Source organism: Mustela erminea, chromosome 5, assembly GCF_009829155.1.
Source record: "Mustela erminea isolate mMusErm1 chromosome 5, mMusErm1.Pri, whole genome shotgun sequence".
NCBI classification, from domain to species: Eukaryota; Metazoa; Chordata; class Mammalia; order Carnivora; family Mustelidae; genus Mustela; species Mustela erminea.
In genome coordinates, this window is record NC_045618.1 from 1,828,300 (window position 1) to 1,851,071 (window position 22,772).

The window sequence follows — 22,772 nt, forward strand, 5'->3', positions numbered from 1 at the left end:
CCCACCAGTTCCCGCAGGAAGCCTCATAGAACCCATTTCCCTGATGAGGACGCTGACTCCCGGAGGGGTAAGGCCTTTGTCTGCAGCCACATGACCTGGGGTGTCTGACCGGTTTCAAATGAAGTTTTCTTTGAACGTGTTGCCCTTAGACAAACACTGGGTTGCCTATGCCAGGATCTCTCCGAGGCCACTCTTTTCTATTAAGTTAAAACAAACAAACAAACAAACAAACAAAAAAACCCCAAAAGACAAAAAACAACCCCCCCCCCCCAGGATCCTGAGACTTAACAGCCCTGAGCCCCTTGTCGCGGTCACCCCGGCAGACGCAGGACTTTTCCCTCGGCCGCCGGTCCCCGGGAGCGGGGTCGTACGCCCGCACGGCCCCGCAGCCCCTCACGGCCGAGAACCCGCGCCGGCAGCTCGCTGCGCCCTGGGCTCCAGCGCCCTCACCCGGCCGCAGCGCTCGGCTGTCCGCGCGCCCCGGCTCGGCGGGCTCGGGTCTGCGCCTCCCACAGCGGCCGCCAGAGCCCGCCCGGGGCCGGTCGGGCGAGGGGCGGTCGGCCGGGGGCGGGCGTCTGGGGCCCCGGGGAGGAGCCAGCCCGGCCCGCGCGGCGCTCACAGCCTCCAGGCGCTATAAAAGCCGCCGCTCGGGCGGCCGCCGGGGAGCGCGAGCCGAGCGCGGCGCGGGCCAGTGGGACCGGGTGGGCGCGAGAGGCCGGGGGCATCGGGGTAGAGCGCGGCCGCGCGCGGAACCCCAGGTCTTCAGACGAGCCGCCGCTCTGCCGCCCGCGTCCCCGGAGCTCGCGGAGCCCGTCGCTGTGCCCCCGGACCGCCCGGGCCGCCGCGCTCCCGGCCCGCGGGACGTGCCGCCGTCTCGGCTCCCGACCGTGAGGTAAGAGGGCCCGGCCGGCGCGCCAGGCTGCCCGACTGCCCGAGCCTCGGTCGGGAAGGAAGGGCGCGGGGCCGCCGCCTCCACCGGCCACGGGCGAACGGTACCCGTCCTCGGCTTCTGGCGGTCCGTCCGCTCTGCTCCGCGGTCCGCCTCTGTCTTTCTGTCTGTCTGTCCGGGCGTCTGTTGATGGGCACACGCCCCTGTCACTGTCCTCTGGGAGGTTTCGCCGAGATCGTGCGATTTTTTGCAAGCAGCAGGTGCCGGGGCCGCCGGTGTTCCCGGAGCGCGTCCCGATCTGAGTGTGTGTGCGTGGCGGGGGGGCTGCTTTCCGTAGAGGCCCCCACTTCTCAGTGGCTGAGGGAGGGGAGTCTCGCGCTCGGGACTGTGGCTTGCGGACGAGGGACCGCTCTGAGGGTCAGGTCGCGGAGTCGCGGAGTCCCGCGGACGGAGAGCGGGCTCACACTGTGCGCCAGCGGGCGTGCGCCTGGCAACAGGTCGGCGCCCCGCTGCTCGGGCCTCGGCACCGGCTTCATTCTGGTTTCGCCTCCGCCTCCCGCTGCCTCCCGCTCCCGCACTCTCGGGAGCGCCCGGCTTCCAGCGTTGTGCCGGCGCGGGGCGCGCGGTGTGTGTGTGTGTGTGGGGGGGGGGTGCAATTAAATGTTAAAAGACACCACGGCCTCTGTTGATGTTTAGACTGAGTCTCCAAACCCGGCATTGCTGGGAGAGGATTCCGTGGTGCCTGGCGAGGGACCTCGGCTCCCAGAAGGGTTAAATTAGGTTAAAGACCCGGCGGAGTGCGGAGTGCCAGCCAGGGCTGTGGCCAGGTCTCCAGCTCGCTGCTCGGGGAACGAGAGCCAGAGACCTCCTGGAACGGACCCGGAGGCACGCATGTACTCTTGAGAAAGGAGCTCAGTGAGCCCGAGGTCGTCAGCCGCAGACTCTCAGCTCTCAGCGACCGCCGCCTGTCCCCAAGGGTCGAACACCACCACCGCCGTCCCAGGCGCGCCTCCAGCGGCCGGCTTTGAGGTCCTGAGTCTCGGTCGGCGCAGCCAACGTTGCCCACAGGTGAGAACTCTCTTTTGAAAGTAATCTTTTGATGTATGAGCCAGTGCCTGGCTGCAGCCCCAGCCCCGGAGACGGTGAACCTGGGAGCGAGCCTCTCCATTCCCGCGGTCTGGAGAGCGCCCGGGGGGCTGGAAGCCGGCGGCTTTGCGTGCCCAGGCGCGGCGCCACCATGGACAGCTCCCAGCCACTTCCTCCACTCCGGGTCTGCGGCCCTGGGTCTCCTGCATTCCAGACTCCAGGTGTTGGGGCGCAGGACAGAAGGAGAGGGACAGCTAGTTTTTGAAAGCCCGTTGCAGACTGTCCCAAGGTCACATGAACCTCTCAGGAGAATAAAGGAGGCTGTGGTTGGTGACTGGGTCCTAGGCTGACTTGCAGCTGAGCTCGGAACAGGATCTCTGGTGTGGTGTGTGGCGGGAGGGGGTCCCCGGCTTTGCTGTAACACCGTGAGCCCCTTCAGAAGTGTTCTAATGTGTGACTCCTGAGCATCTGACCGAGGCAGTGAGATCAGGCCAGACCTAATTAGGGACTGCTCGGACTGCTTCTCCGTACAGAGCATGAGCCATGCTACCTTTTATCAGATTATTTGGTAAATTTGGTGGTGGGAAGAGATAATAGTTTCAGAGTCACAGAGACAGGATGGAGAAGAATCCAAAAGAACAAGTTATTGATAATGTGTTTGGATTCATTTGCAAAAACACCTATGTTGTTTTCTGATTCTAATCGCCTTCTCCACGGTGTGGAACACTCTTACAGAAGCTCCCAAAGGTTCCTCTTGGGCCCAGTTGATGCTTTTTCAAGTTGGTTGCTTGGAAACAGGGAGGCGAGAACCTGTAGGGGTTTCTCTATGCACATCTCCTTTAGCCCTTTGTGCTCATACAGAAGTGTGTATCTTCCTCTGTTTTAAAATGTCTAAGGTCTGATTCTGGGTGTGACTGCTGGAGGTCCTTGGGAGTGGAAACAATCAAGCATCTTCTTTTTTGAGACAGCACGTGTGTGTGCAAGTCACTAGAGCATGGTGCCTGTTCCTTATACCTTAGGAGCACACGCTCTCCTGGCAGAGTTGTTAATGAGAACTAAAGTGGCCCAATATAAAGCACTTAGCTCCTCGCTGAGCACGCAGAATGCTCTTAAAATGGAAGCCATTACAGGTATTTGTAACAGATAGCTGTGCATTTCTTTTGAAGCTCAGCCGTCCACTTACCAGCAACTGCTTGACAGGGACTCCGTCTCCCGCTCCGCGTCCGTGTTGGAGAACCTGTGGATGGAAGTCAGACACTGCTGAAGCCGACCACCGCGTTAACAGAAACGGTGTTCAGAGATACATGAGAGCATCTGGGGGAGACAAATCGGGCCCCTGTGTTTCTCACCTGCCGCACTTGGAAGAAAGATAAAGTAAGTTGTTTTCAAAATATTATCATCGCCCTCCAGATTTGAGGATTAATTCTCCCTGAGCCTTCTCTCAAAAGAAGGCAGGCTCTTCCGAAAGCCCTCCTAGTCTTGCTGGGGGAGGGAAAGGATTTTTCTTGGGTCTGGATGGGGAATGGCTCCATGGTCCCCTTTCCTGGGTTGCTGCAAGCTGGATGGAGGGTTTGCTGTGCGGGGCAGCACCTTGTGGGGTCCTTGCCACGTAGGAAGCCACACAGCCATTCACGGGGAAGCCCAGCTTGGCTGTGACGTCCTGACTAGGACACAGCTCTGCCTGGAGCGCTGGCCACTTCCTTGGTCCCAGCTGGATTGGAAGATTCCCTCCAGCTCTGCATTTGGGGTTCTGTCTGGTGAAAATCACTAATACCATGCTGTTTGGATAATGGAATTATAATGCGCCTAATCTCACACTTGGAATTTTTTTTTCCTCAAAAAAGTGTGGATGTGCACGTGGGCGTGTGTTTCCGCCCGTTTCACATTCTAGTGGTTTTATATTTTTTCATCTATTTTTTTTTTCTCCTTAGTAGATCAGAAGTCATCTCAGCTCCCTCCATCTCAAAGGCGTGGAAGTCAAGGATGCAGTACACACGCTGAGAATCTTCCCGTGAGTTCCATCTCCCTGGTGGTGTGAATGGAGCAGGAGGCTGGACCCTGGCTGACCTTGAAGCCCTGGCGCTCTCCCCCGGACTTCACCCAGGACATGCCGCTGTCTGGTAGGAACACAACTGACCTCCAGAGCACTGCTGGAGTCAGGGCAAGTGAGGGGAGGGCCTGGCACAGGAGCTAGCAGGGGGCCGTCCGCGGGCCCCGGGGCACTCTCTCTGTCTTGCAGCGACGTCTGAGTCTCTGACACGAGTGGCGATCAGGGGAGGGACAGCAGAATGAGAGGGGAGTGTTCAGTTATGCTCAGCCTTCTGGGAACCCCGCCGCCGGAGTGACCCCCCATAGCTCTCAGCAGAGCCGCAGGCATTGTAGAAGAAACGCATTTGTAGTTCTAGCTCCAGAGAGAAATGCAAGTGTGTGGGATGGGTTCTTATGAGGAATGGAGTCGTGTGTGTGGGCTGCTTCCGTAAGACCCCATATCCGTGAGGGGTTATCTGGCAACACCGTTCTTTCCACACAACGGCAGATGCCCAGATACCCGATCTCGTCTGTGTAATGCATCGGTTGTCTCCTAGTGCTGGGTTTTTCCTGTTGTGTGGACGGTGGAAGGATTGTGTATCTTGCTCTCTTATATCTGGTCAGGTTAGGAGGAGTTAGGAGTGGCCGTGGGTACAGAAGGACACGTCTCAGTGCTGAGTGTCTTCTCGACCAGTCTCCCTTGGGCCCCGAGCCTCCTTTCCCGAGAGCCTGGCACGTGGAAACGTGGTGGAACTGGGCAGGCCTCGCGTGGCTACGGCAGTGACTCAGATCACGACCTGTACCTCTGCCCCAGCCCACTCCCCGCAGGGGCCGTCCTCACCTCTCTGGTTGTTTTCTCTGCCTCTTTCCCTGGCCTCTGTCTCCTCTCGTGCCAGGCTTTGTTCAAACTTGGCTCTTCAGAAGGGAGGCTGCCTGCTGAGAAATGTCATCAAATATACATTTGCTTTCTGCTCAGTTCCCTCCGTGCCAGGAAACACACTTCCCCACCCAGAGAGAGAGGAGCTGCCCCTCTCCCCTTCCCCCGATGCTTTCAAGGGCCCCTCTCCAGGCTCAGTGTGGCTCCAAGCACACACGTCCAGCCTCCCCTTCCCAGCCCCTGAGAGTGGCTGAACCCTGGGGAGCACAGCGGCCACCCCTGCCCCCTGGGACTCTGTGGGAGGAGGTTTCTCTCTCTCCAGCCCCGACAGTCTGGCTCCTGCATCGGGAAACTGCTGAGGTGTTATCTTTGAATCTCCTGCAAGGACAGACACGTGACGGATTTAGCTATAACTTGGGTTTAAAGTGCTTTGACCAGACAACTGCTTTTGAAAACCCCTGTGTGCTTCTCTCAGCTGTCCCTGTCCAAGAGCTTAGCCGTTAGGCATTTTGTGTTATGGGGAAGGCGAGTCGAGAAGCTGGTCCCTCTGTGGTGTAAAGGATCCCGGCCAGACTACTGCCTCTCCTGATTGTGGACGTCGCAGTGGGGATGCCCGGGGAGCCTGCTGCACTGTTTGGGCCTGTCTAGGGACAGGAGCTCCTGCTGAGGGCTCTGAGGCCTGGGCCCAGGACTGAACAAGAGGCAGTGGCCAGTGGCCCGTTGAGTAGATTTGAATATGCAAATGTATGGGGGGGGAATCGTGTTAAGACGCAAGCTCTGATTGGCCGGGTGGTGGGGTGGGGTGGGCCCGAGGGTCTGCATCTCCAACCAGCAACCAGGAGATGCTGCAGGTCCACTGAGGCCTTGGGAGGCGCTGGGGGCTATAACCTAGCTCTGCTCTTTCTGGTGGGTTTTAAGTCCGTTTCTGGGTCTGAGTGCATGCGGTCCAGCTGGCCTGTGTCCTCCTAATGACCTTATGATGACCCTTCAAATTCTTGGAGGTAATTATTGTTGCTCACAAACTGTCTTATCAGTAGACTAAATATCGTGAACCCCTTTGAGTCCCCCTTTTCCCTGTCCTAATAAATTTTCCAGCTGTCTGAACCGAGTTACTTTTAAGTGCAAGACCATTGTGCAAATGGCAATTTATCTCTGCCTGGCAGAGGCATCTGAATGTGATTTTGCGGGTATTAAGAGATCACTTGGGGAGCTCATCTCACTCGGGTTCCAGACACAGAGAATGCTTGTTTACATTTAGACAACTTGACTTGACTCAGAGGATCACAGCTTTTTTTTTTTTTTTGAACCTAAAAATGAAACGCAAACCTCCGTTATCTTCCTCAGCCCCCCTCCCTATGGCATTCCCGCGGGCATGAGCATCGCAGATGCCTGACGGTCAGCCCAAGACGGAGCTGTGCAGTTGTGTTCTGTCCATCCACTGCGTCTGGAGGCAGAAAGAAACGGAGTACAATGTCTCCATCACCTTGCACGTGCAGGGGCCGTGTTAGCCCCCGGGCAGGGGCGCGGGGCAGGATTAAAGACACTGTCTGCACCCTCCAGAGCTAACGGTCTAGCTGGGGGAACAAGCCACCCAGGTGGGAAGCTACCACGCAGTGTGATGGGGGCTGTGGTGTGTGGGTCGCGAGGAGTGGCGGGTGGGGGACCGGTGGGGGCAGCTGGAGCCAAAAACGTCCCGGGAAGCTTCGCTGGGAAGGGGGCATATGGTGCTTCTGGAAGGATTAGCAGGAGTTGATAGGCATTTTCCCAGGAGGCAAAGGTGGGATTCGGGGCATGGAGGTCAGACCGGGATGCCCACGGAGAAAGGGCCACAGGGAAAGATCCAGAAGCACAGGCAGGCTTACACCTCTCACCTCCTGTGTCCTTCCACACGTGCGAAGCTCCTTACGGCCCACGTGCTTCTGCTCCCTTCCCCGCCCAGACCTCGGGCGATACCTGGCAGAAGACAGAGTCTTTCTAAGCAGCTGGTGCCTTTAGTCTCGTAGCCTCCTGATTTTAAATTAAGCACAAATTTTTTTCCCCAACAAAACCTTAATAAATCTCATTTACAATCCAGATAAAAAAATTCCCGTGGCTGAGAGTAGGTTTTTAATCTTGAGGTCTCCGAGGCGTTCCACTGAGCTGTGTGGGTTCCAAGGAGCCCAGTTTGAAAACCTCTGTCCTCAGATCCTTTTCATTTTGCTTTTGGCGGTCATACCCATAGTGTCAGCTTCGTATTAGAGTGGTTTGTCTTGCTGTGTCTTCTTCATCTTTTGGATGTCTTGCTGGTTTTTGCGTCAACACTTTTCAGTGAAATGAAGCCAGAATTACCCCGTGTGTGACTCTCTAACAGATGTGGGGCGTGTGGGTTACCAGAGGCGAGGATCTGTGACAGATGCTGGCTCAGGAGACTCAAGCTGTAGCTAGCAAGCAGGGAGAGGCATGAGCTTCTTGCAAAAAAAAAAAGGGGGGGGTGGGGCTTTTTATTTCCAACCTTGTCTATTCATCTATTCTCCGAGGAGTCCTCAGATCCTAGAAAAGCAGGCAAGAAGGAAACATAGCTCCTTTCCAGGGTCTAAGACTCGACACATTGTATCCAGGATCTTCCCTCTTTTCTAACTGATGTAAAGTAGACACATTTGAATGTGGGAAGTTTCTGAAGGTGGGGTTCGAGCAGGGACAGTAAGTCAGAAGTATAAAAAGGGAAAAGCGCACTGGTCCCAGGTGAGCTGGAAGGTTCCGGTTCAGGCTGAGGCTCCTGCTCGCTGCTCCCAGAGCTCCTCTGCGGGAGGCAATCCATGCTCTGAAAGCGACCACACCCAGACAGAGCCCTGTCCTCACCAACGGGCGGTCCTCGTCCTTAGAAAGGGATCTGAAGAAACCCTTCTGGGTGCGGACCCCGCTCTAGAACGAAGACCACATGACTGATTTAAGGTGATCAAAGTGACCCACGGTCAGTCTGGAGAACTTGGAGGAACCCCATCTCTGTGAGGAGCCTCAGCAGGGGAGCGCGGCGGGTGGCATTTCCCTCCAGGAGTCGGGGGTATCCGACAATCCGGGCATTGTGAGGGAGAGCTGCCGTGCTGGTGGGTGACCAGCAGCCTCACCATCTGGGGGCAGCTGGCCGTACGTCCAAAGCAGTCTTCGCTTCAGACCATGTCACCCTAGACGCTGGAACACCCTGAACTTGGACTTGACTCCCAAACCACAGGGATTCAGCCTGTCCCGGCTTGCTAAGGCTGGACGCAGGTTGGCTCCTGTGTTGCCCTGAATTTGGGGCACAGGTGACCAAAGATCCTGGTTCCCTAGATCCCACGGAACTATCTAGGGGTGGCTGGTGGTGATCCTGAGCTGTCCCCTGAATGTGGAGGCCACGCCTGGCTCTCTGCTCCCGGGGTGGCAGTGGTGTCTGCTGGTGAGCCACGAGGGCCCTGCTGCTGAGGGGACGATGTGGAGCAGGATAGCACCTTGGCGTGCATCCAGCTCCTAGTCCAATGCTCCGCTCACCTGCCTTCTTTCCAGGGCTCTGGTCCTTGTTGTGAGCCGGGGGAGGGGGCGGCACCAAGTCCCAGCACTGAGTCCCAGCTCCGTTCCCTAGAATCTCCCAATCCCGGGGGCCCCAGAGCCTCCCGGGCTGAGGGCTGGTGTGCAAAGCTTTCTTCTTCCTATAAAGAATATCAGGACTGAGCCTCAAGAGGAGTGAGTAAAGGAACAGATTTGGGCAAAACATGAAAAAAAATGTTTTGAAGCAAACTGGTGGTTTTAGGAGCCGCGGATTTCAAAGCTGACTGTGTTACAAGCGCTGAGTAATTCACTCGTATGCTAATTTTCCAAAGCTTTGGGTGCAGGAAAACCTCAAACATGGTGGCTAAGTACTTTTCCTTTCCTTTAAAAATTGTGTTTATTTTCGGACGAACTTAATCCATATGTTTCAGATCCATTTCCGCGTTACTCAGCAAAAGCTTGTTTTTCACCGACACAGCCGAGCCGTGAGCGTGCGTTCCTCCTGTTTGCTCTCCCACAGCCGCCCCACACCTCCCCCAGCTGGGGCTCCCGGCTGTGCGACTCCACAGCCTTTTAGGACACACAAGTAAATACAGGCCCTGGAAGCAAAAGGAAAAAGTATTTAAAATGGTGCTATTTGTTCACTATGGATTCTCTGCAGGAGTTTCGATTTTGGAAATGGGGCATCGCATAGTCTTGATACTAATGACGGAGTCCTGGTGCTCCTGTAAATTCTGCAGCCCGGCCGCAGCCTCACCCCTGGGGAACAGTGTGTGGGCTCACTCGGGCGGCGATGAGCTGCTCCCCAGACGTCCAGGGGCACCTGAAGCCCGTCTCTCCTCCTCCTTTGCTTCCTTTTGCTTTTAGAGAGGGAAGGAGTTGTGAGGCCCCATACTGGAATGTTTTCCAGATTCTGCGGGCCGATGTGTCACTGTGTCTGTGACTTCTTCAGAAGCAACTGAGTTCATCAAATTTCTCAATTCAATTTCTGGTAGCCAAAGAGAAAGCAGCTGTCGGTTTTGGCTTTGGAGCGTCTCTATGAGGAATCTCTTCTCATTTACATTTTACATAATTTTTTTTTTTTTTTAAAGAAGAAGGCACAGCAGTCTCCGTGGTGTGTGTCTGGTTCCTCGCTTTGAAGAGGCTCGGGGTTTCCTCCGACCGCATTATTGTGGGGGGTGTGTGTGTACACGAGCCCGGTGGCTGCGCGAGAGCTCGGATCTGTTTTAAATTTTGAGATCATTGGGTAATGTTGTCACACACGCTAACATGCAAACATCTCCCGGGATTTTCTGACAATGACCATGTAGTGAATTTCATTTTTACTTTGAACATCCCCACATACAGTTCCTTTAAATAAGAAGCTATTTTTAACATGGGGGAAAAAGAAAAGATGATGCTTTGATTGATTCTTGCTTGCTAAGCACACACGTGAGTCTGTGCTCTGCCGGGCCATTCGGGGACGCCCGCTGTCACAGGTCAAGGGAACAGAGCGGGGCTGAGTCCCAGAACAGTGAGCATCGGGTTTGCACACAGCCCCAGGGCGCAGGAGGCTGGGATCTCCCTCCCTGACATACAAAAGGCCTCATCTCTGTACAAGAGAGAGACGGCTCTTCATTGGGGACGACCCCCTGGGCTCACACACACAGACTTTCTCATTCTGCGTACTCCCAGAGTCCAGCATGTAGGCAGGTACAAAGGCTTTCTTAACTCCAGGAGCTCGTGAGTCCCGCATCTGAGCCCCGACCCCCAAGTGCATACATTTCTCAAAGGAACTGGTTTGCTGGGGGTCCTTGTGTTTTCTACTCTGGGCTCTGAAGGAACCCAGAGTCCCACCAGTCACCTTCTCAAGGTCTGTCCTGTGCCAACCCTCTCCTTTTTCTCATTATTGTTATGGATTCCCGGTGCTTATCGAACGCTTCCCAAGTTCAGGTCTCGTGTGATCACTGAATCCTCGTGAGAGCTCTGAGCAAGGTGTTGGATGGAGAAGTCTCCGTGGCGTCCATACGAGGTCACCCAGGGGCCTTGACCAATGGTGCCATCCTTGAGGACATTAGCAGGTGATGGGGCTGGAACCCGGCTCTGTGTGGGTCCAGATGCCTGTGCTCTAATGATGCCCAGTGTTGCTTCAGTGTTCAAGCTGGAGAAAGCATGTTTGTGGGAATAGTACAATTCACAGTAGAGCAGTTGGAGGGCAGTTTCCATCCCGAAGTGCTCGCTGCTGATCGGACGGTGGGGATTCGGGGACGGGTCCACGGCCCCTCCCTGTGCTGGAGAAGCTCACAGTTGAGGGGGGAGACAGACAGACAGACAGACAGACAGATACTCAGCAGCCCGCAGTCCATGCTGGAAGCAAGGTGTGACCTGGGGAAGGAGACCAGCAGGCAAGACTCCTGGACAGAGGTGGTGGTTGGTTCTGGAAGGAGAGCACAGTCTGCTGACCAGACCAAGAAGGGCTATGAAGGAAGGAGTTGTCTGAACTAAGTTCAGAGGATCCAGGAACCAGGATCCTGGGGAGGTGGGGGGAGGCAGCTTGCCAGCCTGAGCTGCGGCAAAGATGGTGCAAGGGTTGAGGGGCACAGGGACAGGATTTTCATGAGAGGCTCACCTTTGGCCTGGAGACAGCAGTCCCTGCGAAGGACGCTGGTCTGGGTCAAGTTCTAGAGAAGCGTTACTGGTTGAACCCGATTGCCTGAATGCTGTCTGGTGTGTGATCTTCCCTCACCCCTCCCTTCTCTGCACTGCGTTTATAATCAGACGTTACAGGAATTTCAGGGAACAAAATCCACCCATGAATGGCCCCTGAGGGTCACCCGCGTGCCCGGAGCTGGACTTGGCCCTAGAGCAAACGCAGGGGTGCCCGTCGAGGGGCCAGAGGGGAGAGGGGCCACTGAGGCCTGGGGGCTCTGCCCCTGAACCGCAGTGTGGGTCTCGGTTCTGATCACCACGACCGCCGAGATGGCTCTACCCAGAGGAGCACAGAGCGACGCCCAGGAGGCGTTTGAGGAAAAATTCCCGTAGATTTTGCTGACTCCAAAGTAAACAGTTTCCCACAGTCCTTCCTCATCATTTTTAAAGGTTTCCTAGTTTGTATTTTCTTGGGTGTATAGACTAGGAGAGCTGGCAGAAAGAACCGGAAACAGACATGGGCTCTGGAACCCCGCAGACCTGGCCACAAGTCTGCCTCCCCCACTGTTTCGCTGTGTGACTTTGGCCAAGTTCCTCCACCCCTCTGTGCCGTGGTTGTTTACCTGTCCCCTAAAATGGGGTGATTGTTCATTTTCTGGAGAGGAGCACATGGCCCCTGATCGTGTAACTTACAGCAGACTCCTTAGAGCCACGACCTGGTTCCTACTAGGGGTACAAACCGCGTGTCTTGCATTTGTTCCCACACTCAGTCGAGTCAGCAGACATTCCAAGGGAGAAGGGGAAACCGGGACTTCTGGGCGAGTCTGCAAACTTCAGACCGTTGTCAGCCTCTCGCTGCCGCCGCCCTCAGAAGGGCCCGGAGGCTCGTGGAGTGGGAGGCTGTGCCATGGAGTATACCACCTCCACGTGCCCTGGGAGTGGGAACGGGTCCACTTGCCCACGCTGCATCTCCAGGACTGAGCTGGTGCCTGGCACTCGTTCCTGAGCAAATGCTGTTTGGAAGAAGAGGTTCCCACGCGTGTCCCCTGCCCTCTGCCCGGAGATGTGGTCTCCGAATACCCACTCCCACGCCCCGCACTGCAGGCCCACAGTGAGAACGGCCGTTATTCTGTCTGCCTTGTATGGATGCGGACACGGAGGGATGGCATGGCCTGTCAGGGTCACACAGCGCGGGCCCCACAGGGCTTCCGAAGGAGCTGACTCCCTCCCCAGCCCGAACCCCCAGGGCCGTGCTGCAGGGCTGCTGATGGGAAGCAGAATAGGGACATGGGTTAAAAATCTGTTCTCACTTCCAGTGAAAACACGAAATGTAAAGATGTCAGAAGCAGATTTCCCAGAGTCTCCGTGCCTTGGCTCAGGGCGTCCCACTGGAAAGAATCGTGGGTGTCACAGTGCAGAGGGTCATGTGGGTTGGGGACAGGGCCCTATGACCAGAATGTCTGCAGGGCATGAGCTCCTGGCCCATCCTGGCCGTGCAGCCTGGAAGACCAGTGTGCCCTTGTGGAGGATGGCGTTCCACTCCTATTCTCCAAACTTTGGGGCCACCGGGAGGCCTATCATTGGCTCGGGTTGTGTGGGCCAATATCTGAAAAGCTGCTTATCTACCTCTCTCCTGGATGGCTCCCTATGTTGCCAGCACCCCTGACGAGGCTTTAGCCATGGGGGTTTTCTCTGACCCCCCACAAAAGGCAGCTGTTCTGCACTCCCACAGACAGGACGTCCCACGAGATAAGAACAATTTATCACCTATTACAGTTTTAAAAACTAAGCTTAGAAGATTATTTTCTCAAATGGTTTCTCAGAAGCAACACTTCCTTGGGCTGCTCATCGGTCTTCTGAGGTCAGCTGTGTTTGGGACAAGCTGGGTTCAACGACACCGGTGCGTTCTTATCCCTGCAGCCCTCCTCAGTGCCTTTATAAGCCAGCGCACAAGAGGGGAGCAGAGTCATCAGTGCTGCCCAAGCACCTCTGTCAGCCACGCCCCCTGCTTCCAGATGTCAGGTCTGTGGGCACCGTCAGGGGCCTCAGGCCAATTCTGGAGCCATGGGCTGGGGTGAGAAGGACACTAAGTACAGCTGGGCGTGACCCGCCAGAACCTTACGTGGTATTCCTTGCAGTTCCACGTCTAGCAGCAGCGTCTCTGATTTGGGGCAGAATGCTCGTGTCAGATCTTGGTTACCTTTGTCCCGTTGTGTTCTGGCCACCATGTTACTGTGTGTGAGCTGGTTCGGGGCAGGTGCTGTCCCCTGGAGTCAGAGACCCTTAGGCATTTCACCTTCGCTCTCCTGCGCCGTGACTTATCTCCCGTTTCCCTGCCGAGGGCCTGGGGAGAGCGCTGTAGCTCATCGTCCCGCGTAGACCTCAGTCAGAAGCGGATCCCTCTTCCCATCTTGCACGAAATAAGGACGAGTTTGCAAACTTGTCCTTTCTACGCCCCTTGCTTTTTTAAAAAGCAATTTACTTTTAAATGCTGTGGCGTCTTAAGTGGTTATCTCTCCCTGAGGATAAGGTACAAAGTCGCTTCTGTCCCATTTTGCAATTTGCTGTTGCACTTCCACATGGTTTATGCCAGAAATAGTTCCATAAAGAGATTAGCAAGGATTTTCAGTGGAGATTTGGGCTCGCCTCTTTTTTGCCAATGGCACCGGGAATGGTAGAGCGCGCTATTGGTGGATGGGATGGCAGCCAAATTCGGGGCCACTAATGCATGCCCTCGCTGGGTCCCCTTTCCTCCTGGATGTCTCTATTGGAGACCCTGAAACCCCAGAGGTATGTGGAAGGAGTCTGCCAGGAAACGAATGAGCCAACTGAAGGTATTCTGGGCGAAATGTTATCATGAGACTTTGGTACATGCTCTGTGTCCCACGTATGTGTGCAATGAGCCACGATGCATTCATCAGTCTGAGCCATTTACTGAAAAGATGCAGGGGCTTGAAGCTTTGAGTGAGCAGCAGGTGAATCACTAAAGGCAGGAGCTGTTGCCATTTCATTCAGCAAACACCCCCTGAGCAGCCAGCCCACACCGGACACAAAACACACACAACCCCATCATTCATTCTCCTACCCGACAACCTGAGGTCGGGGCAGCCATGTCAGCAAATGGGAAGAATACGGTGGCATTCGGTGTCTGTAAGAGGTGTGGATGGGGGAGAAAAGTGAGAACTCCGGTATTTCCCGGGGAACTTCCTGCTTGATTTGAACCCTGCAAATCATCCTGAGAATTTGTCTGTTAGCAGAGAAGGGCCCTTTGGGCAAAGGGAGATCGCACAATCCGGGCTATTAGAGGAGCTCCCAGCAGCTCAGCCTGGCCAGAGTGGACAGACAAAGCCACGTGTGGTGAGAGAGAGCTTTTGAAGAAGAGGTGCCCGAACAAGTCTAGTAAAGACGAGGCCTGATGAGAGCCCAGTGGCTCCCTGTGGCCCGAGGGTAGTGAGATTGGTTGGGGCTACTTGAAGGAGCTGAGGACAGCAGCCTGTCATTGTCAGGAGCCGAGCTGTGTGGGTGATTGTGGACCCGATGATTATTGACAGGGTACGAGGTCTATTAGAACGCAGCCTGAGATCACTATACATTCCCTGCATGATGCCACTCTCACTGCTCAGTGCTGCCAGCACCGTGGGGACACCCACGATGTCCTGGGCATGTGGTATGCATGTTTTGTAAGTAATACACCCGTGTAACTATATTCCTTTACCTCTTGAAAAGTAGAAAAGAGAAAAAAAATACCACAGTCCCACCCCTTTAGACAGTCACTGTAAGAATTTTGGTGAAAATTTTTCCAGTTTTAAAATTTTTTTTTACTATTGTATGTGTGATTATGTACCAATGATAGAATTTTATCTCTCACAGAAGCAAGTCAAGTTTTCATCTCTGTTCTGACCACCGTCGTTTTAATTCCTATAAGAGGACATCCAGTTCATTTCTAAAATTTTTACTGTTAAAAAAAAAAAATTATCACTTTCATGTAGATGTTTTCCCTAACATTTGAGCAATTTCCAGCAGAAACATTCCAGAAGCTGGACTTCAGTGGGTTGCGGTATATGGACACTTCTATAGTCCTTTATCTTCTAGAGATTGATCCCAATTAATATGACCACCTGCACTTTTACCAGCAGTAAATCAATATGAAAACTTCAAAGATCATTTTTATAGGTGAAATGCTTGTGTTTCTCTCCTTGTTGGTGATGTCCAAGACCGTCCCTTTGTCTGCCTCCTGAGTCATTTGTCTCTTTTGGGAACTGTCTGTTCATATCATGCCTATGCAGCAGGGAGTCCTCCTTTTTATCAATGTCCCTGAGCGCTTTACAAATCTGTGCAGGTCTTGTTCCCTGTCTTTTTGGTCATTTTGTCAAATGCATGAAATATTGCCATATAGTCCGACTTGTGTAGCCCATTTGCCTCTTGGTTCCTTCTTTCAAAAGGCAGTTGGAGGGTTCTCTGCAGCTCCTGTGGATGGTCTTGAAGCCCCTCCACTTGCCTGGCCTTTAATTCAGTGCCTGATGCACGGAGAGGCTCTCTCGGTTGTCCCCACCGCTGACCACCCTGATGTCCAGACATTGTATATTGAATAAGCTTTCCTCTAGCCATTGGTTTGTGCTGCCGGTAAAGCTCAGTGGGTCCGGTTACCAGTGTGGAAGATGATGGAAATGTGATAAAGCTGGCATGGCAGGAATTCAGCCAGACGCTTATCTGGCCATCTGGGCAGACTTCAAAGACCCTTCTTTGTGGACTGGGCCTGGCTGTGTCTCCAAGGCCCCGCAGAGCCGGAGACCTTGGCCAAACAAGATCAGCCCGGCGGCACGCTGGGCCACCAGCCGCCGTGCGAGCTGTGGATGCAGCCCTGCGTGGGGAGGGGCTTGCTTGTTCTTCCCTGAAGACGCACGCGAGTCCAGGCCTGACGGAGACCGCCCTCGGGGGCTCCCACTCGTGGTCCAGACTAGGGAGGCCCGGTCCAGGGGGGTTACAATTCCCAGTGTCAGGTGCGGGCTCTCCCAACAAATGGGCGTTTATGCGAAGTCTTGTTCACGAAGAGTGTAAGGAGATCGCTCAGAGCCCATGCTGAAGGGGCGGCTGAAATCATGCCCCATCCTCTGTGTTCCCAGAAGCCTCTGTCGCTGCAGACCCCGTGAGCCGTGTGGTGCGGGGAGGCCGAATGGCCCTTCTGCGCTGCGGGGGCTGCCGGCTGGGGCTGCTGGAAGAGCAGGGCTCCCGTTTCCTTCGCTCATAGATCCCGGGGTCCTGTTGCAGGATCTGGCCCCGTCCCTGTGTGCCGTCTCTGTGGAACGAATGGGCGACTGAGTCAGGGTTAAACAGACATGGCTTGTCCACTTCTTCCCACAGGAGAGAGTGTCACGTTGCTCGTAGCCTTGCCTTTTATTATTTAACTTTTAAAAATTTCAAAAAAAATTATAAATAGCTTTTTCTCCTCCTCCTCCCCCTCCTGCCTTTTTTAAAGTAGACTCCGCACCCAATGTGGGGCTGGAACTCACAAGCCCGACAGAGGTCTGAGTCGCACGTTCCCCGGCCTCAGCCGGCCGGGTGCCCCATGCCAGCTCCTTTTAAACCGCTCCTGTTTCTCGTTACTAAAATCCTATGAAAAGCTTGACTTCAGTATCTGCTTACTCTGGGAGTTCTTCCTCATTCCAAGCCCTCGTGTTCATCAAGTACGTGTTCGCGTCCTGTGCTGTGCTTGAGCCGTCTTCACAAACCACTGCTTCAAAAAACCTTCCCGTGCATCAGAGCCTCGGAGGAAATTCGCATTCCGAAAAGATTTGCGAGGAAGTCGACATTTCTGCGGCTTCTGGTCGTATGTGAAGTATTTCCGCCTTTGGCGTGGAACAAAAAACATTGCGCCTCCCCCTTCTTTTAACGCTCCAAGAATCTGTTATAAGGTAAAGCGGTTAGCGGAGAGCTTTGGGGGGCGCGGGGGAAGCCGCTCAGCCTGGCGCACGGGGCCGGCCGGGGCGGGGCCGCACCTGTCTCTCCCGCTTCTTGTCCACCTGCGTCTCCCCGTCGTGTGCGACCTTGTTGGTGTCCCGCTCGCCCCACACGGCTCCTCACCGTCTCCCTGTTGCACATCCTCTCTTCTCTGCCCAAATATCCAGCAAATGCCCCAAATTCACCCTTCCCGACCGCGTGCAAGCGTCACCTCCCTCCCTCCCTCTCCGTGAAGAGTCCTCTGACCTTCTTTCTCCAGCGGGTCGGGAAGCTGGTGCCGGGTAACGAAGCACCCCCGAGCCAGTGGCTTTCCGTAGAAACCTTGAACTCTTGTTGGCGGGTGGGCCGGCCAGCTCCGCGGGTCAGCAGGGGTTTGGCTGACGCTGTTGTGCTCCTGAGTCCACCTTCGGTGGCAGAATGGCTGGAGGTCACTGTACAGGTGTCCCCGCCCGCATGCTTGGCACTGGCTGACTTTCTACTGAGGCTGAGAGTGACTCCCAGGGACTCTCAGCATCCAGTCGCCTAACCGGTGTGTTCTCCGGGTGACTGACGCAGCTCAGTGAGAGAGGGAGGGAACGCACGCCCAGATCTCGAAGCTCAATGGCCCGCCGTCACTTCTGCCCCATCCTCTGGCCAAAGCAAGGCTGGTGCACTCGCAAGGGGAGGAGGTTTCTGTTCTACCTTTCGAGAGAAGACGCTGCAAAGCCACACAGCAAACGGACTCGGGGAGAGGAGGGAGAGATGAGGGCAGTGAGGCCGTATCAGTGACCCATCCGCCACACCCGCCTTTGACAGAATGGCTTAGTCAGTACTGTTCCCCTTGAACATGTTTGCATGGGGACACACCGCCCTGTGTGTTTATGGGAATGCTAATTCTGCAGACACATCCTGAGGCTTGTCTCATCTGAGCTGGCATCTGGTCATCGGCTGATTCCCTTGGGCTGACTGGCCATCCGTCCCCTGAGCGCGGACACAGGACAGGCCGGCTGCCAGGACTGGGAGCCCCCAGGAGGGCAGGGTGTCAGGTGGGAAGGGGCCATGCCGCCTAGAATGTTGCCTGCGTGCCCTGAAGGCCGGCTCAAGCCTTCAGCTGCTGTCGGGAAGGTTCCAGAGCCCAGAGGAAGCCCTGTCGCCCCACTCCTGCTTCCCGATGCTCTTGCCCTCAGCCAGGCGTGGGCGGGCAGGTCCCAGCAGCCAAGGCCCCAGCCCTCACCCACAGTGCCAGCAATGCAGCCCCCAGAGGACCTGCCCTGGGCCCTGCCCACACGCCCGGATGTTGACGGGGAACGGCTCCAGTGCCAGCTTTAATGGGTCGTCTCATCACTTTTAAAATAATGACCCCTGGGCGTGGGCTGGCCGGAGCGGTGACATCACTTTCCTGCAATTCGGGGTCAGCTCCTGCTGCTTTTCTCTGCGTCTTTTAACAGCTGAAATAAATCTGCTGGTCGCGTACGTGTCCCGGATGGCTTCTAGCACGTTCGATGCCCAGGCCATGACGTGGTCTCGAGAACAATAGCTTTGCAGCTGGAGGTCCTGGGTTCGAGACTCGACAGCTGGCTTGCTGTGTGACCCTGGGCTGCCCACCGTCTTCTCTCGGCCCGAGCTTGCTTATTTATACGATGGTGGGGCCACTCCAGCCTTTGAGAGAGCATGGGAAGGCTGGGCGGGACCTTCGCGGAGAGCCGTCCCCGTCCGGGAACGGAAGCGCTGGAACAGCGGGGAGACAGCGACACTCCCGTCCACCCGGGGCACTGCATGGGGCACCCGACAGGGACTGGGTGGGCTTTGAGGAAGGGGTCCCTTTCTCTTGGCTCAGGGGCACACTCCCAGTTCGCCAGTCGGTGTGTTTTCAGGGTCGCATTGGCCCCGGGGAGGTGCCCTTCCTGGGGCGGACAGATGTGTTCCGCCTCTGGTTGCTTTCCGACCGTGGACCTGGGCTGTCTGCGTCAGGTCACGGCTCTTCCCCTTAGCATGATTTTGACTCCAAGTCTGTCGCTATTTTAATAGACCTTTAAATCCTTGATACATGAGTGGGAAGAAAGGGTCTTTCTGGCTCCCCAGACCAGGGGAGGGAGCCGGTGTCACGCTTCCTTTCCTATCACCGTGATTTCAGCCTGAAGGGGTTGCCGTGGGTGGGAATTGCTGCTTCTCAGCTACGGACACTTGTTGGGTTTCTGCATCTTTCCACGGAAGACCAACATTCCAGCCAGCTCTGAGTCCCTCGTGGTCATGGCAGGAAGGACAGAGCCAGGTGGCAACTGTCCAGGCTCCACAGCTTCTCACACTGAATGGCTTCTAGACACCGCAGTTCTCCCCAGTGTCTCCTGGAGCCCTAGGTGACAAGGGGAAGCCGGTGCTCAGTTGAGAACTGCCCCCCCCCAACCCCGCTGCTGTCCTGTGTGCACCTGCACTCCCAGCGTGGAGGGAGTCCCCCATCACCGCACGGTGCCGAGGGTGTGGCGAGCGTGCTCCAGACTTCACCTCCCCAGGGTGCCTGCTGGGTGCACGGACCTCCCTTGGGGCCATGGCAGGGCTGCCTCCTGTACGTGGGTATGAGGAGCTCAGGCAGAATTCCTTCCTGGAGCCCGTGTGCCTTCCTCCAAAGGCTGCGGGTTCCCACCCACAGCTGTCGAGCGACAAGGCCGGGTTCCATCCTCCTGATAAATGTGCGGGGCATTCGGTTCCATGTTGACCCCAACTTTCAGGCACTGGATTCAGAAATGCCAGACAAAGAAGGTTTAGTTTTAAGGATTCATGTGAACCAGCAACCCCCCCCCAAAAAAAAAGTCTTAGAGTAGAAAAATATCATAACTGGAAGTTTCCTGGCACAGGGGAGGAGTGGCGAGGGTCAAGGGAATGACGGTTGTAGGGACCCACACCGTGGCCAGGGTCGGTGTGCCCCAAGTCGCTGAGCTCACTCTGCAGCTCTTTGGGGTTGCTGCTGGACCGGCCAGGTCGTCCAGACGGGGCCGAGGAGCCCCAGAGAAGCAAGATGCACAGCGAATCCGCAGGGCCGGGGCGGTCGTGATGCTGGCACCGGTCTCGGCGCTGATGCCGACTGGTTTTCTGCAGTGGGCAAGTGCCTGTCTGCGGCCCTCAGAGATCCCGTCTGGGAAATGAGGCAGCTGGACCCCATGGGCTCTGTCCGGCTCTCAGTACTCTGGTCCCGACGACCAGCTGCCCAGGAACGTGTGCATTTGGGGCGCCCTGTTTGTGAGTGACATCTCTGCCCAGCTGGAGAGCCGGTGTGAATGCAGTTGCACGTGGTGGAAGTCCTCCGGGGCAGGGGACGGGAGGTGGAGGGTGACACCAAGGAGCTGTGTCACCTGGGACAGCCGGACCCTTCTGAGCCTCAGTCTCCCCGCCAGTGAAACAAGAAGGCCTGGATGGCCTCTGGGCCCCTCCCAAGGGCTGACCCCCAGGTGAGGACACTGACCCATTACTCCCGACATCCGGGCACAGGTGCCTCTGTGGGACTAGACTTGCTTGAAGCCCAGGGTTGGCGGGTCCCTCACGTTGCGTGAGGATGTTCAAGCTTCTGGGAAGGACCGTGACAGCAAAGCAAAGGAATCTTCCCTTTGTGATAAAACCAATGTCTTCCAACTGGTTGATAAGCTGAGACCAGAGTTCTTGTCATCATACCGAAAGCAGGTGACAAGCAGGAGGGCCACGGGCAGTGGGGGTGGTGGTGGCTAGATTTTCAATGTGGCTTTTGTTGTTTTCGGAAAGGTTTGAATTCGTGTCAGCGTGGGAGTTGGCCCAGGCCAGAATTTGCAGAACGAGGGTGAGGGGTGGGTCACGTGGGGGCTGAGTGTCTGGGGCCTTGGAACGGCCCGTCATCGTGCACGAGGACGCCGATCTCTGCGTCGGCAGCACCCTCTCCCCTGGCTCCCACAGCCACAGGGAAGCAGGAGAGGCGGACTGATCCCTCACCAGCCCAAAGAGCATGCTCTGTCCCCTGACAGAATCAGCCATGGCTCGGAGACCCTGTCCGCTGCGGACGACTGTCTTGCTTCCTTCCGCAGCCCGGCCACTGAAGGCTGGCCGCGTTCTGGGAGTCGGGGCCCGAGCAAAAGCAACAAACACGCAGAAGAAGATGATTATGGGTGTTTTTAAAAACCTGCCCCTTCCTGCCTAGCCCGGGACAATATTTACAAAGCAGACATGCAAACAGGCAGACCTTCTTTTCAGGTTTAAATGGCCTCGTGAGCCAGGCTCTCCCCGCACTGGAATCCCTGCCCAGAGCTGGCTTAGGTGTTTGAAAGAGCACGTTGGCGGGTGCGCTGTGCCCGCCTTTCCTCTGGTGGTTCCAGTGTGGTCAGGGAAACCAGAGCACAACTGCTCTTGCTTGAATAAGGTACTGGCCCCTTTTAAGAGAAAACATTCTCAGGGATGGCCACTGTTGACTTAACTTACCTTTATTATTACGTTATTTAAATATGGACAGACCTAACGCCAGGCTTAAATTCCTTCGGCTTAGGGATCTGATGCTGCTGTGAATCTAAAACAAATTTACAGGCGATGGGCAAACAAAACTCCAGCCCGAGTGGAATTCGAATTATTGGCGTTAACTCGATGCGTTGGTCACCTCTAAACCCCGTGCTGTTGGGCTGTGATTCGGAGAAGCTTTATCTCTGTGTCCCGGGGTTCGTGGTTCAGTCACTTGATCTTGGGTAGAAGGACCACCGTTTGAGCCATCAGAGATCACTTCTCCCCACTTTTTCACACTGAAGTGAGTCTGAGCCACTAACCCATTCTTTTATTAAGCCAGTTGCTATAAAAGGAGCTCGCCCCGTATCTAATGTCTTAAAAAAAATGTCAAATGCTGGTTAATAGAATAATCTTAACTGTGTACATACTTAATGACTAATGAACGATGGAATGTTGACGTGGGCTGATGAGGTCTGTGAGGATAATTCTAGCAACCAGAGTTATCCTGCCAAACCTTTTTGGGGAGATTGGCATGTCCATACCCATATGTATCGTGCAACGATTTGGTTCTTCTACCCCTTATTCTGTGTTCCGAGAACACGTTTCAGAGGGCTCCCAGACACAACGGCCCTGACTTACCTACTCACTCATGCGAGTCCGGGTGACCCAGAACTTGCTGAGTAGAGCGAGTAGAGCCCCTGAGGCTCTGTCCACGGGGTCTCTGAATCCCAATTTTGAAGACCATTCTTCTGGGGTGGGGAGTCCAAGGCAGAGGGTCACAGAGGGGAAAGGGGTCTCCCCACAATGAGGAATGGTCCGAGAGAAGAGTTTTCTTTCAGGAACCAGGAAAGGGCAAACGGGGGTTCGTGCACGTATTTGATTATTTCTTCCCTGCATACTTACACCGTTGGATCATCTCTTCACGTGACCTCCGGCATTTCTAGGAGTCAAATTCTCAGAGGGAGAAAAATTTGCCACATTTAAGAAGAGTCTCCAGAGTGTGCCTCGGGCTTTGAGGGCGCTCCCTCAAGAAGGACCAGAGAGCGAGTCCCCAGTCCTTTTGGGATGACACAAACCACGGGAGATCTAAGTCCTGGCGTGTTCGCTTGAAGTAGAAAGGCCTCGGTTCAGCCAGCCCTGGGATGATCAGAAGCACCACGTGTTGAGGCTTTCGGGGACGGGGTTGGGTGGCAGGCTGGCCTTGCCTGGAACAGGGGCAGAGGTTTGAAATGCCGCCGTGAGGGCTGAGCAAAAGGTAGACCAGGTCCGAGAAGCGGGTCTTCAGTGGGGGAGGAGGACTGTGCATGGGGGGGGGAATGTATAAGGAGGAAGAGGGAGTATATGTCTGGAAAGGTGGCTTTCCAAATTCGGGGG

At 55.5% G+C, this 22,772-nt stretch overlaps 1 protein-coding gene across 2 annotated transcripts in view; it reads left to right on the top strand.

Annotated features, from left to right (window-relative positions):
- The first annotated feature begins 588 nt into the window (after positions 1-588).
- CEMIP (cell migration inducing hyaluronidase 1) overlaps positions 589-22,772 on the top strand; it is a 127,691-nt gene continuing 105,507 nt past the window's right edge. For both annotated transcript variants that reach the window (XM_032341931.1, XM_032341929.1), the window contains exon 1: positions 589-892. The gene's annotated coding sequence lies outside the window, so the exon portion shown is untranslated. The remainder of the gene's footprint in view (positions 893-22,772) is intronic.